At 46.6% G+C, this 16,725-nt stretch overlaps 1 protein-coding gene across 1 annotated transcript in view; it reads right to left on the reverse strand.

The window, feature by feature from the left end:
• Arhgap35 (Rho GTPase activating protein 35) overlaps positions 1-13,211 on the reverse strand; it is a 121,205-nt gene extending 107,994 nt beyond the window's left edge. Inside the window, exon 1 of the mRNA XM_041655063.1 lies at positions 12,421-13,211. The gene's annotated coding sequence lies outside the window, so the exon portion shown is untranslated. The remainder of the gene's footprint in view (positions 1-12,420) is intronic.
• Positions 13,212-16,725: the final 3,514 nt, after the last annotated feature.

The raw sequence follows: 16,725 nt of genomic DNA on the forward strand, positions 1-16,725 counted from the left end.
TTTTGTTGTTATATGTACCATGTGCATGCAGTGGAAGAGAGCAACAAAACTTGTGGAACTTAAGCCATTTGGGGCCTAGTAAAAGCAGCAAGTGCTCGTCACCACTGAGCCATCTCTCCAGGCCCAAGCACTGAGGGATTTTAATCATGGGAAATCAACTATCAAGGAGTTTCCCTATGATCCCAATGGCTTGTAGTGGGGACTAAAAGAAGAAAAGACACAGGATGCCTTGGACTTCTGCAAACAGTGTACTTTACACATGACACCAAACCAATACTTACTCTCTGGGAATAAAAATTCCTATTGAGTGAACACTTACTATACAAAAATACTGTTCATTTACTACCTAGACCTCCCATAAACACCCTGTTAGTTACTGTATTAATAAGGTGACACTGTCATGAATCTAAGTTGGCTAAGTACCTAGCCATATATTATCGTTGCTGCTGTGTGGCAAAGTTCCCCATCTATGTAAAGTGAGACTTAAAAACAAACCTCCATATGCCCATGCAAATCCACCAACTTTTTTTTTGTTTTTGTTTTTCGAGACAGGGTTTCTCTGTAGCTTTGGGGCCTGTCCTGGAACTAGCTTTTGTAGACCAGGCTGGTCTCGAACTCACAGAGATCTACCTGCCTCTGCCTCCCAGGTGCTGGGATTAAAGGCATGCGCCACCATCGCCCAGCACCAACTTTCTTGGGATAAACTATTTCTATCCTGTCCCTGGAACCTAGTTTTTAATAAAACTAAGCTGAGAAATTTCATGCTCTTCTCTTCCCAAGACTCTTCCCCGGCAAAATTAAAGAACTTGTGTTTGATAAACTTTCTCACCACCACTCTCTCTCTCTGTTGGTCCTTAAGCAGCAACTCCAGGTATCACAGCACTAACAAAGGCATTTGCTGAACAAGGACTATGACCCATGTATTCATTCTTCCAAGCTTCCCAAGTGCACCATTAGAACTTGAATTTGCACTCTGACCCTGTTTATAGACACTGAAGCAGCCTGCTGTGTTCTAAGCAGGAGGTACTTGAGGAGTCACAGTTTGTCTTGCCTGAGGAAGGAGTTAGCCTCAGGTGAGAGGAAAAGGACAGGAACTCTGCTGAGAGAAAGTGGCTGGGGCCTGGCCTCCAAAGGTCTGACAAACATTAACAACTGATATTTGGCCTGTGACCTAGAGTTAACAGCGACAAATAGGAGACACTTGCTGATAAGACCCGGGGTCACTGTGACCTGGGGGCAAGAGACTATCAGTTGGGCTGCTGAGACAGCTGTTGCACAGACCAAGAGATAAGCGCAGCAGCAGGTCTGCTCCACTTAGACCAGCAAATCCAGCCCAGGTGCAACCCAATGCTTACCTGACCATTCCTATGCTGCCTATCCTCTCCACAAGCTCAAGAGTTTCTCGATTGGAATTCTCATCACTCTACATTTAGTCCACGATGATAAAAGACTAGGCAGGCAGAGTTAGTACTAAGGCCATTTTATAGACAACTCATAATAAAAATAAATAACCAGTCCCACATCGCAAGTTTGGTAAAAAAGCAAATGAAGATAGCAGAAGAAAGGTTTCTCCCTGAAACTGTTTAAAGAATCCCAATACTCTAAGGACCAAGGCACTCAAGACTGCATCCTCTCTAGATTTCTCCTAAAAAACTTATCTTTTGTTGGGCAGTGGTGGTGCACACCTTTAATGCCAGCACTTGAGAGGCAGAGACAGGCAGATCTCTTTGAATTGGAGATCAGCCTGGTCTACAGAGTGAATTCCAGGACGGGCTCCAAAGCTACACAATAAAACCCTGTCTTAAAAACAAAAACAAACAAAAAAAACTTTACATTTTGGGAAAGTGGATGGCACAATAATGACACGGTCTCTTTTTTAAAAAAATATTTATTATGTATAAAATATTCTGTCTGTGTGCATGTCTGCAGGCCAGAAGAGGGCACCAGACCTCTTTACAGATGGTTGTGAGCCACCATGTGGTTGCCGGGAATTGAACTCAGAACCTTTGGAAGAGCAGGCAATGCTCTTAACCACTGAGCCATCTCTCTAGCCCCTGACACGGTCTCTTGTAGCCCAGGCTAGCTGCAAACTCAAATGCTTGGTTTTTAGGCAAGGGAATTATGGGGTTTTGTGTACGTCAGGCCAACGCTTTACTAAGAGCTAAATCTTCAGACTGCTTCCCCACCTTTTCTGGAGACACGATCTCATGCAGCAAACACTAGTTTTAAATTGTAATCCTCTGCCATGTGTTGGATTTTAGGTGAACACTGTCATGCCCTGCATTCATGGTTTTTATTCAGCAAACACTATACTCAGATTATCTGTCACATGCTGCTCTAGAAGTAAATAACGCAATAAGGCTAAAGGTATAAGTCTTGAGCCCTGGGTTTTTCTGGTCTTGGGACCAAAATAGGAGGAAGAACAACCAAAAAAATCCCAGAGCTGCCCAAAGCTTTTCTTATTTGTTCTGCTTGTTTATTTTGTTTACTTATTTTTGGTTTTTGTTTTCTGAAACAGGGTTTCATTTCCTAGAAGTCTGACTGCATCTACCAGTACTGGGAGCAAAGGTATGTAACACCACACCCAGCCTTGATTTAAAAAAAAAAAAAAAAAAATTTGAAACAGAAACTAGCTATGTAGTTCAGGCTAGCCTCAACTCAAGATTCTCAGCCTCTTGAGTGCTAGCATTATAAGTATTCTTCCACACCCAGCCCAAAACTTGAAATTTCACGGTCATATACACCTTCACACTGCAGCTAATCTTCAAGAACTAGCCCTCATGGGCAAAAATAAGTGGCCAGTAAAAATGTATTATTGCTTAGCATATGGGTATTCTGTTGAATAAATACAACAAAAAACAATGGGGTAAACGTAATTTCCAAATTATTCTTTCTTCCCTGTGGTCCTGGGAATGGAAGTTGGATCTGGGTATAGATTAGTATTCTACCACTCAGCTACACATTGGACCAAATCATTCCTTATTCAAAAGAACCATGAATCCGAACCGATTTTCTAAAAATGTCTTTCATCAGATGAAATCTTAGACCCAGTCAATGCATTCTTGCGTTGAAATGTTTAGTCACACTTAGTTCTTTAAGATAAGATCAGGAAGAAAGAAGCAGGCCACTGGCCTTCTAAAATCTGTACTTTCTGGTACAGAAACAGTATGCTCCCTGTGTTACCTGTAAGGGAAGAGCAGCCTTTGTTTCCTAAGTGGCCCACATACTGGGGAGAAGGACTCTTGATTTGTTTAACTGGCACCCTCAACTTCTCATCATCACCCAAACAGCGGCTGAACAGGAAAGGAAAAGAATAAATAAAACTTCTATTCTCCTACAGAGGAGCTACAGAGAACTAGCCTGCTCTTTTCTGCTTAGCAGCTCATAACCATGTAAATTATTTTAATAGATTTGATTAAACAGATTAGATAAAGTAAAACTATGTAAATCTTTTTTGTTTGTCAGGATCTGTAGCTCAGGCTAGCCTGAACTCCCTGAGGATGACTCTGAACTCAAGATCCTTCTGCTTCCACCCCCCATGGGCTTTCTGTGTTATTTATTTAAATTATTTAGCTCTTTAAAAATATTTTTGGCCCATAAAAGAGAAGACATAGGTCAAATGAGAGGTCAGGTAACCTGTTCCTTTACTTCCAGCACTTGGGAGGCTGAGGCAGGAGGATCTCCAGTTCAAAGTAAGCCTAGGCCATCTAATGACACACACAGACCCCTGTCTCCTCACTGCAACCACCACCACCAAAGCCCCCAGTGTAAAAAAGATATGAACCAAGAACACTTGGGGGTCTAAGGGCAGAACTGAGCACAACTATGCTCCAATTGCCAGCCACCAAACTGACTCTTCTTCTTCTAGGGGAGATCACTTTGTGTAGAGCATTCTAGAAAGGCAAAAGCAGACCAGAGCAGCTTTTCACTTGGTTGGCCAAGTAGCCTTAGGCTAGTCCCTCACTCAAATGCCTCAATTCCCCATCTAGAAGCTGTAAATACTCCCCACTTAGGAGGATGATTGTGAGGAAAGGAAGGAGTGCTTTGCAGCCTCTGGTAAAAGTAAGCAGTGGCTGTTGTTAATAATTAATGTGATTACTCTATGAGAAACAGTGACTGCCCTGGAGGGACTAGAGTCCAAAAGATCTTGCCCTTCTTAATTTCTTATTTTTCAGCATAGTTTTACTTCCATGTTTATATAGAAAAATATATAATATGACCAGCATGGCCAGCTTTTTTTAAAGTCAATAATAAAAAACAATATCTGGGTGTGGTGGTGCATGCCTCTAATCCCAGCACTCAGGAGGCACTAAAATCAGTTGGGCATTGTGGTACACACCTTTAATCTCAGTAGAACAGGGGCAGGCAGGAAGATCTCGAGTTTGAGGCCAGTCTTACCAAGCTCCAGGCCAGACAGGTCATAGTGAGACCCTGTCTTTAAAATAAACACAGAAACTTGCCTTTTTTTCATTTTTCATAAGTTTTATCTGCATTCAACTGACCAATCAGAGGGAGACATTTCTTAGAGCCCAGCAACATTAAAAAGACACGTCAGAATTTCAAGCCACCAAAAAGGTGATCACCGACATCAGCATTTCCAGCTTCCTCTGCTACCTTAACAAGCATTTCTGAGAGTGAAGGAACTTGGGACACTTTACAGTATCAGGACCCACACCTACTCCGAGGTGGTCCTCCTGTTGTGTGCCATTCTGCCAATGACAAAGATTTCAAAACTCCAGTAATCTTGTTTTAGTGCAGCACTGACTTTTATTTGTACACAATTTGTTACTGAACAAAGAGCCCTTTTTAATTACCTGTGGCAATTAACAGTTATCATTTTCTTATGTCTTATGTATGCCTAATACAGGCTATAAAGGCTACATAATTTTGACCTTTCTTTTAAACACAGATAGGAAAAAGTTCAATGCAATCACACATGTTATTTTTTTCTTAATTTTCATTTTATATGTATGAAAGTTTTGCCTGCATGTATGTTTGTGTACCATGTGTATGCATCTGGTGTCCAAGGAGGCCAGAAGCAGGTGTCAGACTCCTGGAACTTGAGTTACAGGTATTATGTGCCATCATGTGGGTACTAATAATAAACCTAGGTTATCCAAAAGACTGTATTCTTAAATCTTCTGTACATGGGAAGGCTATGCATTAGCTACAGCTTCCTAATATACTCTCACCCCAACATTGTTTTCCAATTGAAACTGAAAAGTTACAAAATAATTACAGTGAGATAGGTTAGCAAAATGCCCCAGTGGATGAAGGTATTTGCCACCAAATAAGACAACCTGAGTTTGACTGAGTTTGAGTCCCAGGTCCCTCCCACATGAGAACTGACTCTCATAAGTTGTCCTCTGACCTCCATACATGGCACACCCCCCCCCAAATAAATGAACGTATGTGATAATTACAATCAGCAATGAAACAAAAAATAAAGAGTAGTGTTCTTTATATCCACGCATCTGCATTTCTATGTCCTTTTAGTGTTTTTACATTGGTTGACTGCAGTACTAGAAATGGAACCCAGGATCTTATGCATGCCAGACTAAAAGACTACTACTGAGCTACGCACCTACCTCCTAATTTTTATTTTTAATTGCAAATTGGCAAATTATGGCAGTATTCTATCTATACATTTCTAGGTGCCTAAAGAATATTTTCTTTTTTCCTTTTTTTTTTATTTTTTTTATTTATTTTTTTTTATTTTCAAGACAGGGTTTCTCTGTAGCTTTGGAACCTGTCCTGGAACTTGCTCTGTAGACCAGGTTGGCCTAGAACTCAGAGAACTGCTTGTCTCTTCTTCCTGTGTGCTGGGATTAAAGGCATGTGCCACTACTGCCTGGCTAAGAATATTTTCAAAAGAAGAAAATCTTGGTTTTATGTCAGTGGTGGAGAACATGCCCAAGAGCAGGTGTTTCTGGGTTTCTCCCCAGCACCAAAAAGACTCACTCAAAAGGTACTTAAATATCTTTTTGTCTCCTAAGAAAATAGAGTTAAGCCTACAGAGGTGGTACATGCCCTCAATCCCAGTACTCAGGAGGCAGAGGCAGGTGCAACTGAGTTCAAGGCCAGCCTGGTCTACAGAGTGAGTTACAGGACAGCTAGGACTGTTACATGGATAAACTCTGTCTCGAAAAAAAAGGAAAGAAGGAAAAAAGAAGGGAGGGAGGACGAACAAGAGAGAGTTAAGCAGGCAATACTTGGCCAAACATTTGTAGCTTCTTTCTGTTAGACTAACTTAATTTTACCTAATTTTGTGATGCCTGAATTTGAGTCTGGAACAGAAATGCTCAAACTTCCCAACACTGCCTAGCTGGCTAGACAATTATACAGAGTAGAAGCCATCTGATAAAATCCTTTCTTTCTAAGAAGGAAAAACCACCTGCCCAAATCACATAGCTAGTACGTCAAAGGGTCTTAACATTTTTTCTAGTTGGTTTGGGTTTTTGGGTGTTTTAAAGACAGGATCTCATTTAGTCCAGGCTGGTCTTGAACCCATTTAGTTAAGGATTGCCCTGAACATACATAATCCTCCTCCCTCCACTTCTCAAGCAATGTGATTATAATGTATGCCACTGTGCTTGGCTTTGTCAACATGTTTTTACAGCATGGGAAGCTTTCTCTCAATGGCTAAATTTCAATCACCAACTCACTACAGTGACCAGAAAGAAGGCATACTCTAAGTCAGAAGGCCCAAACAAAACAAAGATTAGTGAAGAAACTACAACCAATGCACATGTCACAACTGCTGCAGAGTCCATAACACAGTAGCACTCCTTTCATAAGGGAAGGTGAAGAATACAGGCAAGTTGGCTATTCCCAGCAAAAACAAATAATGCATTTCTGTAATGATGCTTCATGACTCAAAGTACCCAGTTTCTATTAATTTTAGAGGTGCCCATAAATCAAAGATTGACAGCTACTCATTTATTTTCAAGAATTCTTTAGAGATAAATTTTGATAAAATGCTGTATCGAAAGCTAAATAGAAATAAACTTTTAGGAAGATGAACACCAATGATTTGTTTGCATTTCTTAACATTAGCAGTTCAAGTACTATTCAGACCATTGCTATGAGAGTCTAGGTCAACAATGACTCAGCTTGAGAATTTCCCTACCATTTTATAAAAGAGGTGTAAGCTGAGTTATATAGCTAATGCAAACTAGAAAGCCTATCTCCCCCACCACCACCACCACGTTATAAACTAAAATCCATGTGAATGGCTGAGAAAGTGGCAGTGTTAATTTTCTACTGAAAAAAAAAAAAGTATCCACAAGGGTAAGTCTGTTCAGTCTCCTCTAAGCCAGGAAAAGCCCCTTCTCAATTCTGTTTTAGAACAAGACAAGGGCGGGGGGGGGGGGGGGCAGATATCCAAGCTCCAGCCCCAGCTCTTCTAACAGCAAGTTTGCTGAATGGAGTCTACAAGAGGACTGGACTTCGGAGAGTATTGTCCAGCCTAGTGGAGAAGCAAGCTCTCCCCAGTACTAATTAATTAGGACAAGGCCCAGACAGAAGGCAGGCCCCTCTCCTGTGTCCAATGTTTTTCTAATATGGCAGAAGCAAGCCTTTCATTTCCCCACCTGCAAACAGATTTTCAAACTAGGTTCCACCAAACTCCAGGACCCAAGAAGACTTTTCTGCTAGATGTCTTCCCTCTTCAGGCAATGAATCTTGGGGTTTATGAAAGACGAAAAATGTAAATAAGTGAAATAAATGATTGATCAAATGTCACACAGACTGGATAAATTATACCAGATGTGGTAGTGCATATCTGATATCCCAGAGTTTCAGATACAGACAAAAGGATGACTTGAAATCAACCATCAGCTACATACTCAACTAGAGGCCTGCCTGGGCTATGTGAGATCCTGCCTCAAAAATAAAATAAAATAAAATAAAATAAAATAAATGACCAAAAGCACTGTTTAGTTTGCCAGGTAGGTAGTAAATGACAACATTCCTAGGAGATCACAAGAAGGGTTGCAAGAGGTCTAACACTTCAGGAGACTGCCTCAGACCAAGGATTGAAAAGCAATCTAGTTAGACTGCCCACCTCCAGCTATGAGGACCTGATCTGCTCTATCATCTCTGGAAGACTGACCACATAGATACAGTCATGAGGCTATGGCTCTCCATTAGCTGTGTAACCTGCACCCTTCCCAGACTGTCCTTTTCCAAGTCACCGTTCGAGCCAGATACCTACACCTATCCATCTGGTATGAAGAGAAATGAGTTTCTGACTTATTTATCCTGAGGCATCTTTGGTCCAATTAAATAAGGAGGTAATGGGCAAGGGAGAAAAGACATAAGTACAAAGAAAGGTTAGTTTTAAAGATAGGGGGAGGGGCTAAGAAAGGCTAGTTCTAAAAATTTAGACAGGGTTGAGAGCCCTTGAAGACATGCTAGTACATTGAAAAAAGTCGTCTGCTGCTGTCTCTTGCTTCACACACCACCCCAACTGGCATAGAAACTGTTCCAGAAGGCCAAGGTTACCACCTCACATTTCTGTAGCACCCAATTCCATCACGAAAGCAAACGTCAATTCCGGGATTGGAGTCTCCACTACCATGAGAGAAATCTGACTGTCTTTGGAACATTAGTCCCAGTTTAGGAGAAAGACCAGCTCTTCATTCTTTCTGACTCTCCTCTTCCTATTACGTGAACTCCAGCTTTGAGGATGTAGAATGTTTTAGGCTGACAGTGTTAGGAAACACACACTGTAGCTGCCCATATAGTTGTTCCTATTCTTAATTGTGTCACCGTCACATTAGGAATGAAAAAACAACTAAATGTTTGTACTGACATGGAGAATACAAACTCTAAAATAAATTCAGGAGATTGTGACACAAGGCCAAAGACGCACCACTGGAAACAGACCAAAGTGCTACACAGCATCAAAATCCCCACTCTCCTTGTCAGAGTTTAAAGTCCTGTAGCTCAGTTAGGGGCAGAACATGATACTGACTTCCGATCGTGGCACACAACTGAGAAGAAAAAGACCCAGACCCAGAAAACTTACAGTTCTAAAAAGGTAGAAGAGCCACACAGATCTATTGTACAGCCCCCTCCATGTTCTTGTACACAAATGCCCCAACACTGGATGAGTCAATAGTCTAATTCTGTAGATGACAGTGAAGGTTTTTTATTTCAAATGTGTTCACACAGAACTATTTCTAAGCAGGTGCTGAAATAAACAGTCTGATCATAGCTCAGTTAAGAAAGAAAGACCTTCCAGTAAATGTGCCTTCACAGCTGGATAGCTGTTTTAATTTGCAACTACCCTGGACCACAGGGAGGTTAAAAAACAAAAACAATAAAAATGGGCTTTTGACTTAGATTTACTTAAGAAATAAAATAAATAAACCTACAAAAGGTCCTCCCTCCCAAGTTAAAAAAGATTGTGGTCAAATGGCTCTTTATTGAAAGAATGAATTTTCTAAACCCATCACAAAATCATTGAGGAACTTGAGGAACACAGGGTAGGAAAGCCACAGCTCACAGACATCAACCCCAAATCTACTTACATCAGCCAGTTTTTGCAGCCCTCTCCAACACTACCCATCCAGTTCCCTCATGTCTGGGGGATGTCAGAACTCACCCTCTGGCTCCTGCTCCTGGTTCCTCAAGAGCCCAGTAATCCAACATGGATCTGCCCAGGACTACTGGGCTCCTGTGGCTGGGAGTGCCTGCTGGCAACACCAAAAGGCAGAAATCTGAAGACACTTAGCACTTTCTCTCAACAACAACAACCACCACAAAGTGCTTTCCATACCCAGCCCCCCCACCACCACCACCACCATTTTGAAGACCAGGAAGCTGGAGTCTTCTAGGGGGCAGAGGTGAAAAAGGAAAAAGAAACCCACTGGGTCTAGGCACACCCTCAAGGTCAAGGCATTAACCAAAGGCCAGGAGGGACGGCAAGAAGGCTGCTCCGAAGCCCAAAGCAGTAAACACCAAGTGTGGCCACAACACCCCCTGGGACCTGCAGAATTTGAGAACTGGCATTTCCCTAGCCTGGAGTAAAAACAAGATTATGACTTTTCAGCTGGGGGGGGGGGGCGACAAAGAAGCATACCCCTAAATACTCCCCAGGGGTGCTGGTGTGGAGATGGAAGAGGGTTGAAAGTACAACTGAGAGTCTACAACTGCTCAAACAGGCAAGGAGAAAAGTGAGAATAAAGAGTCAAGAGCAGCTTGTAGTCCTCTTTCCCAAGGACACAAAGGTCTGAGGACTAGAGAGGGAGCAAAGAGAGCACAGAGGGGAAAAATGGGCAATGGCTGAGTACTACCCACCATCACTAACCTTGGTACGAATCAGAGAAATGGGGAGATAGATGCCCCCAAACTGCAGAGTTGCAATCCTATCTATCCCTACCTCTTACAGCAGATCTCAGGAGAACTTTGGGAATAAAACTGGAAACACTCGGGGCTCCACACAGAATCTGCAATTCTTTGGACCAGTGCCTAGAGAACCTGGTCTCAGCCAACCCTGGCAAATGCTGAGAGAAGCATAACAGGTAGAGACAGACCTAAAAGGGGATATCCTCAATGGGGAACCTGTTGGCAAGGGTAAGAAGCCCCAAGAAGCAGGAGTGATAATAAGTGTTAGAAAAGGAGCCTGATAGAGCATGAGGATAAAAGGCAGAAAGACACGAGGGAGGAAGGCAAGAAGCCAAAGAGGAAAGGAACGGGAAAGAGACATCAAGAGAAAATGAGCATCTGTGCAAGAACTTGAAGGCTCCAAGAAAGTAAAGACAAATAAGAAAGGAATGATTAATACCTTCAGGTTAGAACTAAAGAAATGAGGGCTTAAAAAGAGGTAAGAGGCAAAGCAAAATAAGGACAGCAAATGGAGAAAAAGAAAAGTGCGGTGAGAGGCTGAACGGGGGTGGGGTGGGGCTTAGAATTGAAAGGGACCAAAGGTGGGACACAAGAGATCAGTGTTAAAGATTGATCACTTTGACAGGGACAGCAATAGTAAAACTAAAAATGGGTCAAAATATGCAAATGGACAGCTCCAAAAGGAAGCTGTGAGGAGGGGGCACCTACTAAACAGAAAGAGGGGGAAAGCCAGTGGAAAAAAGGTAAGCCAAGGAAATACAGAATGGCAAGTGTTAAGGGTCAGAGCCATCTGAGGAACAGAGGCACAGCAGTAGCAAGAAGATGCAGCAGCAAGTCCTAGATGGAGAGTAACTTACTAGAGACAACAGGCTAAGGGGGGAGAGGGATGAATGGAGCAGAGCAGAGGAGCACTGAAATAAAGGTAAGAAAGAGGGGAAACACAAAACAGAGGAGCAGAGGCAAGGCACAACTAAGATGGAGTTAGGGTTAGGGCAGAGGTCTGCTAAAGGGAATGGCAGAAATGAGATACCCTGAGGGACAGGAAAGGGGGAAAAAGAGGCTGAATGCCAGGCGCTGCAGGAGAGTGCATGCAAGGCAAGGGGCAGAATCGGCAGGTAGAAGGATCTGGAAAAGAAGACAGGGTCTGAAAGACAAACGCGGGGGGGGGGGGGGGGGGGGCACTGAAAAGGGAAGGAAGGAAGCAAGCAAGTACCGAGTATTTGAGTCCGAGAAAGGCTGGAGAAGAAGCCTAGGGGCATCCCAAGGAGGCACAGCAGAGCAGGTTCCGTGCTACGACCAGGGCAGAAATGTGGGGCAGTTGGGCCCAAGTGAGAGGAGGTATTATGTCCAAAGAAAAGACCAGAGGGCAGCAGTGCCTTCACCAACAGAGGTTTAGCATGGGTCTCCACAGAGGTGGAACCACAGGTTCTAAGGGGACAGCTCCTGGGGAGGGAAGAGGTTCTAAGTCAAGAATAATAACAGCAGACAGGCCAAAGGAGGAGGACGGTGACCTCACCCCAAAAGTGATGCTAATAGAAAGCAGATAAGGTAGGGGGACACGGATGTCCAAAGTGGGCGCCAGAAGGGAGACAGAGGGGTCAGTGAGGAGGTAGATCGTCCCAGGAGCAGAGCCCACTCCAGGAGGCAGCCAAGGGTATGACTGGGGAGTGGGGGGGGGGGGGGGAGGAAGTGGGAAAGGAGACGGCTCAGAATTGGGAGTCGGATGTCTCGAGTGGAAGCTGAGAGACACCGAGATTCCCCATCGGGTCGTGGTGGGGCGTGTGGAGGCAGACGCCGGGATTGCAGGGCTGCAGGGACAGTGGCGAATAGGAAAGGCAATGCGAGTCGCGCGGGCCGGGCCCGGGCATGCAGCGGCCAGGACGCGGGGACCGCGGGGCGCTGGGGGGGGGGGGCGCTCCCTCCCCTCCCCCTCCGGCTCCTCCATTGTTCGCGGGCTCCGGGCCCCGCGGTCCCCGCCTTTCCCCCCACCCTTGGATCCCGCAGCGGGGCGGCGCCCGGCGCCTCGCCCGTCCCCACATTCCCCTCCGCCAGCTCCGCGGCACTTACCAGCCTCGGGGGCGCCCTCAGCGCGGCCCCGGCCTCCGCGATCCCAGCCGCAGCGACGGCGGGCCCGGCGCCATGTTCCCCTGGCGACTCGTTCCTGAGGCGGCTGTAGCGGCGGCGGCGGCGGCTCCGGCGGCGGGGGGCCGGGCGGACCCTCCCTCGCGGGCTCCCTCCTCCGCCTCCTCCTCCTCCCGCCGCGCCGCGGCTCTCCCTCGGGGCGGGGGGCGGGGAGGGGAAGGGGGAGGGGCGGGAACTAGGGGGAGGGCTGACCAGCCTCGCTCGCTCCCTCCTCCCTCCCGCGCAATGGCGGCGGCGGCGGCGGCGGCGGCGGCTGCGGCGCTGCGACACCTCCCTGCGGCCGCCGCGGCCGTGCGCGCGCCTTAAGACCCTCTCGTTAGTGCGCGTGCGTGTCTGAGGTACCAGTGGCGTTGGGGCTGGGGGCTGGACGGTGGGTAACGGCCCGACAGGGACACGCACGCCGCGCACGGTGGCCCGAGAAGACAAGCACGCGCGGGCACGAAGGGCGCCGAGTGCGCGTGCGCGCCCGAGGGAAACGCCGCTTTGCCCAGCAGCTGCGGCGCCAGAGTCACAGCGCGAGGACAACCGCGAACCGGCTCAGGAGGGCGCGGGGGTGGGCTTCGTGCGCGTGCGCAGAGACGGCTGCAGCCTGCCAAGCAACCAAAGGGAGGGCCCGCGAGGGGCGCGCACGGCGTTGCGCGCTCCAGGCCGCAGATGCCCTCCACCCCTCCCCACACACGCCACCCCACTCCGGCTTCTGGAGAAAGCCAGCTCTGAGAGGCATGGCCCGGCTCCTGAGGGCGGGTACCTAGGGCTCTGTCCCGCTCGCGCGGGACCTCAGCAGCCAATGGGTGGCAGGAGGAGGTGGGTTCGCCTCGTCAAGCCTCAGCCTCGGGATAACGGAGGGGGGGGGGGGACGGGGTGAACGTAACGTGGGGTGGCGAGGCGGGGCTGTGAAGAAGGGAGCGTACCCAGCGAGGGAGCAGATTGGGCGGGGGAAGGGGGCGTGGTCCGCTGCAGTCCAATCTGGGCCTCGCAGTTGGTCGGCCCGGAAGAGTGGGCGGGGACAGAGGGCACGTGCTCTTTCCCGGGCGCTGAAGAAAAACCTGTGGGCCTGGCGCGTTGATACAGGTTACTGGTGATTTCACCCAGCGCTTGGTCCCGGGCAGAGGGAGGACAGGCCCTGCGTTGCAGCCCTAGCCTCCAGGTCGCATCGAGCAAATGACAACAAACCACATGTCACTTTGGGTGCTTTCTGGCATAAAGTGCTGATGTGAGAGGATCCCCCCACACCTCTTCCTCTGGGAGTCCTCCAGAAGAATGGATTGTGAAAGACAGGCTTTCCCTGCGCCCGAACGGTGTGTGGAATGCATGAAGAACACGTGTTTCCGATTCAACACTGCGCTTCTTTCCAGTGTTTTCACCTGTAAAGTCGAATAATAGTACCCAACTCAAAGGGTCGCTGGGAGAGTCGAATGAGGTGTTATGGTCCCCAAGGCCATGATTCCCAGGAGGATCCTCCAATCACTAGAACCCTGTAAAATGTAGGGGATTTCCCCCATACATTAACATCTATAATAGCTGAAGAGTTACTCTCAGCAAGGGATTAACACAGCAATAATAAAACGACTATGAATATATTGTGTTGTAACGAGAGCAATGTGAAGATGATCTCTTTGGAGTCAAGGCGGGTATTTAATATCTCCCTCTTGGCCATGGATAACTGAAACATCAAAAAGCAACATGGGAGTTAGAGGGGGACTACAGTGTCTAAATGTATAGGGGGTGACGTAGGGGAAATGGCTTCCACATATTAAGTACTCAGTAAGCATTGTTAAACAAGATTACATGAGGCCTTTCATTACAGTTTTCAAGTTAGAAGGGCGGGTTCTGGTATTGTGGGCTGGAGAGATCAGCAGTAAAGAATGGGTCCTTCTCTTGCAGATAGACCCAAGTTCAGTTCCCAGCACCCACATCAGGCAGTTCACTACCACATGCAACTTTCGCTCCAGAGGAAGCCGAGGCTGTGGCCTCCCGGGCCTCACACAGACACATAATAAAAAATAAAACATCCTTACCTGAGGCTGAGGATAGAACTTGTTTGTAGAATGCTTGCTTACATACACAAGGTCCTGGTTTTCATCCTCACCACAGAATATCTCAAAGTAAGTAAAAATAAAGATAATTTCCATTGAAATTTTTCTCACTAGGAATCCGTGGTTGCCCTGGAATTTACTATGTAGCTCAGACTGGAATTGAGTGTGTGGCATCCTCTGCCTCTTGAGTGTTGGAAAAGAGTGATGTTGGTACAGCACAAGGGAACACAAGAAAAAAACATCAAGACACTTTATTATCATCATCATCATTAATTTTGCAAAAACAGTGCTTGCAGGGAGGTGTAAAGCTGGGTCAGAGATTAAGACCACTGGCTGCACTTCACAACTGCCTGAAACTCTAGTTCCAGGGAAACTGGTGCCCTCTTCTGGCCTCTCCAGGAACAGCAGAGACGCAAGCAAACCATCCATGCAATTAAACACAAATTTCTACAATTTGTGTGTGCGTGCATGCGTGCTCTTGTGCCAAAACCCAAAGCCAGTTCTTGAGCACACAGAGCTTTGGTTTTTTGTTTCTGATGGAAGTGACTTTGTCTTATCCCATTTATGGGAACTCAACTCAATCTGACATGATTGACCAATCAACTGGGGAAAGGGGAAAGTTCAGGAGATATGGGCCCTTGTTGGCCTAACTACCCTGGATAGAAAAACAAACAAATCCTATTTTTCACATGAGTGCATGCACTACCACAACAGAGTTCAGAAAACTAACACCCTTCCAGGGCTGGAGAAATGGCACAGTGGTTAAGAGTACTGGGTGCTCTTCCAGAGAACCTGAGTTCGAGTCCCAGAACCCACGTGGTGACTCACAATGTCAGTACAGTTCCAGGGGCTCTGATACCCTCTTCTAGCCTCCACTAGCTCCAAGCCTGAATGTGGGGCACAGATATACATGCAGGCAAACCACCCACTCACATACAATAATCCTTCCAAACCCTCTCAGTCTTGGGAAACATGTGAACAGACAATGTCTCACTCTCAACTTGTGTTTTTCCTTGTTGGAGTTTGTCACCTTTTCTTCAAGTCTCAAGTTGAAGTCACTTCCTCAGAGTGGCCTAACAAATGTGGTCTGATCCTGGTCTTTAATAAAATGTGTATGCTGGCAAAGGATGCAGTTCAGCTGCTAGAGTGCCTGCCTAGCATGTTCTGGGTTCAGTCACCAGCATCACATAACCCGGTATGGTGGCACACGCCTGAAATACAGGCAAGGGCATCAGAAGTTCAAGGTCAACCATAGCTACACTGTGAGTTCCAGACCAGTACAGGCTACATGAGACCAGTGTGTGTGTGTGTGTGTGTGTGTGTGTGTGTGTAGTTAATTGAATGTTAAACAAAAGGGATAGTTAACATTCAATCTCATGGTAGTCAAAAAGATGAAGTCCTTGTCTGCTCACTCCTACTTTCAGATGTCCCCTCAGGCTGGGTCAGGTGGCCCCTCTAGGATCCTAAAGTCCCTGGACCACCCTGAGTCATTCCTGTCTCTTAATTCTTTCCTGTGCTCCCACAATCGCCATCAATGTCTCTAAAAGGTCTAAGCAAAAGGAAGGGGCTCAGAAAGTGCTTTGTTGTTGTTGTTGGGTGAAGGTACCTTAAGGGAGGGCCTTCCCAGCTCTGTAATTCTTTCCAGTGCTTAAGAAGGAGCTGAGTAAGCCGACGACAGGAAACAGGCTTCCCTGGGGGCAGCCACCCCCGCGAACCCAGCTCCCCTCCTCTCCAGGATAAACAAACAGCCGACTAAACAATTAGCTGACAGAGAGAAGAGTGCGCTGCCGGCTTGGATCTCTCTCAAGATTTCCCAAGCATGGCCCTGCAGGCCCAAATAGCTGGAGGTCACAGCAACTGGAGTGCTAGGGACCATCCGTTCAGGGCTTCAGATCTGGACGCGTATCGCAGAGATGGCTAGGCAAAAGAAAGGAAGAAAGAAAAAAAAAACACAAAAGTTTTCAGACAAATTAGGGACGCTGGGACATAGTCTTCATTCCGGAGAATTAAAGAGAGGGTAACGACCAGGGTCGAGCATGAGCTAGAAGTCGATGATCCTACAGCGCCGCCTTCCAGAAGAGCAAGGAAAGTCACAGCTTGCTGAAGCTACCGGAGAATACAGCAAAGGATGGAATCTTCTGCCATTGGCCAGAAAGGCAGCCAATCAGGAGGAAAGAACGAGAAGCGGTGATGC

This window comes from Microtus oregoni, unplaced genomic scaffold (assembly GCF_018167655.1).
Source record: "Microtus oregoni isolate MIOR12 unplaced genomic scaffold, Mior012 000006F_ref0000085, whole genome shotgun sequence".
In the NCBI taxonomy this organism is placed as follows: domain Eukaryota; kingdom Metazoa; phylum Chordata; class Mammalia; order Rodentia; family Cricetidae; genus Microtus; species Microtus oregoni.